The sequence below is a fragment of the Notechis scutatus genome, chromosome Z, assembly GCF_049901735.1.
Source record: "Notechis scutatus isolate UNSWTSFEM ecotype Mainland chromosome Z, rNotScu1.2, whole genome shotgun sequence".
Lineage (NCBI taxonomy): Eukaryota > Metazoa > Chordata > Lepidosauria > Squamata > Elapidae > Notechis > Notechis scutatus.
In genome coordinates, this window is record NC_142025.1 from 124637874 (window position 1) to 124640397 (window position 2524).

A 2524-nucleotide genomic window follows, 5' to 3' on the forward strand; every position below is an offset into this window, starting at 1 on the left:
TGATCAGAAAGATCAGCAGTTTGGCAGTTTGAATCCCTAGCGCCATATAATGGAGTGAGCTCTCGTTACTTGTCTCAGCTTCTGCCAACCTAGCAATTCAAAAGCATGTAAAAATGCAAGTGGAAAAATAGGGACCACTTTGGTGGGAAGGTAACAGTGTTCCGTGCACCTCTGGCATTTAATGCCGGCCACATGACCTCAGAGACGTCTTTGGACAGCGCTGGCTCTTCGGCTTTGTAACGGAGATGAGCCCTGTTCCCTAGAGCCGGAAACGACTAGCACATATGTGCAAGGGGAACCTTTATCTTTAACCAGTAATGAATAAGCAAAAATGCAACACTGATTTTCCTTTGAAATGTATTCATGTATTAATGAAATATATTAAATGTATTCATTTAATAGATAAAACTAATATTGTTGATCAGTCTCCACACGGCAGCTTGGATCTCTTTGTTCCTCAAGGTATAGATAACAGAGATTATCAAAGGAAGGACTACCATGTGAAAAAAAGGTCACCGCTTTGTCGAAAGAGTATTCTTGGAAAGGGTAGCAGTAGATATAGATGGCTGGACTGAACATAATGATGAATATGTGAGTGATGTAGGTAGAAAAGGCTTTGCTTAGCCTTGGACTGGAGCCCATTTTTACTTTCAACAGCAGAACCTCATAACACATTAGGAGGAAGATGCAGCTTGCAATGCTAATTAGGCCACTGCTAGCAAACACGAGGAATAGGTGCAAGCCAATCTGATGATTTGGGTGACAAAATACATTATTCAACACATTGGGGCCACAAAACAGAAGTGGAATTATGAGAATGACCTGGATGATGATATGGATGAAGCCTCCAAGCCATGAAGCTACTACCATAGCCCAGCAAGTGACTCTGGTTACCACTGTGGCATAGTGCAATGGGTGGCAAATGGCTACATACTGGTCAACAGCCATGGTAATGAGGAGGAACACCTCAGCTCCTCCTAGAAATGAATGAAAAATATCCAAGTGATGCTGCTTTAGTAGGAGATTGTTCTGTAACCAAAAATGATGTTAAGGAGAAACTTTGATGGGTGATAAAGCTGTAGATGATGTCCAGGAAGGCCAGGTTGGCCCCAATGTATTGAATAATGTCTTTTGTAACATCACCCAGATCATCAGATTGGCTTGCATGCTGCGTCTTCCTGACCTATTGTATGGCTCTTTTCAAGAACTTTCAAGAACATGCTTCCATTTTCCTATCATTTGAAATAATTCTTCAAACATCTAGAATCAACAGGTTGTCAACCCTCCATCTTATGGGGTTTTTGTATTAGCTTCCTGGTGGGCATTCAGCCCAAGATTGCATGAGACACCCACCAAATCCATGAGGCATGAAGTCAAATAAACAGTTTCAGTGATTTATCTACAAATTCCTTGTGGTCTTTGATACTAGAGATAACAACACATAGGTTCTTTTAGAGTATCACACTAACTTTGAACCACTTCTGGAAATATCCAGCTATTTGCAGATATTCTAGATCTTCAGTTGTTTTTCAGAAATCACTTTTGTTGGGGTGAATTATTTCAATGCAAGGCAAACAACCCTGTCTATGGAATTGCACAACAGAAAGATGAAGAAAATGTGGTTATATTAATTCTGAAATTGAATATTATGGTTACAAACAAGTACAGTTGCACTATGTGCAAAATTAAACTAGTGGATCGTTTACAAGGCAGGCAAATCTCTCTGTTATCATTGGGAACGGATGGCAAAATATAACCTTCTTTGCAATTGAAATTTGTATTTTTAGATAAAATCAGTTGGGAGTAATGATGCATTTTTGGAATCTTTGGGTGAGTACAGAAGCTATTGCTGATTGCTCTGTTAAGCAGTACATACTTTCCTCCACTGGCTAAGCATCCATTAGTAAAATAAATATACTGTGTCCTGAATTTAAAACCAATTTCATGCCCTCTTCATATGTCAGCAGAAGATGGAGAAGCTTCTTGGAGAAGATGCCACATTTCTGGTCCTTTCCTGTATCAGAAAAGTTTATCTGAGGTAGAAATTATCAAATGCTTCCTTCTAATATACAGATCAGCTAAAGGCAGTCAAATGATGGAAACTACGGTGATGGAAGCTAGGGAAAGCGAAACAAATTATTTTAGGGACTGAGTTGGGTGCATCATTGGAAGATGTTTTAGAAGATCCAGATTCAACCCTTGAGGCTCTTCAGTCAATCTCTTGCTTGGAGTTCTTCCTCACACTAATAAAGAAAGTTTGAGAGGGGTAGTGAGCAAATTAGATAGATGGAAAGGAAAAGGTGGATAATGTATTCCTTTCCTGCATCTGCCTTAAGATCTGGCAATCATTCATTTCGATGGATATATTATTTTCTGCCACAGGAAAGCAAAAAGTTTGTATATTTCTCTGTACAAGGTGGGCCCTAGACTACAGTTCCTTCCTATAGTCTCCAAGCTCCTTATTATAAAGCTAGTATTTGACAAACTTTTTATTTTAAAAAAAACCAATGGTACTTTACACATT

At 39.1% G+C, this 2524-nt stretch overlaps 1 pseudogene; it reads right to left on the reverse strand.

Moving 5' to 3' along the window:
- Positions 1–395: 395 nt before the first annotated feature.
- On the reverse strand, positions 396–1362 carry LOC113426206 (olfactory receptor 4N2-like; annotated as a pseudogene).
- Positions 1363–2524: the final 1162 nt, after the last annotated feature.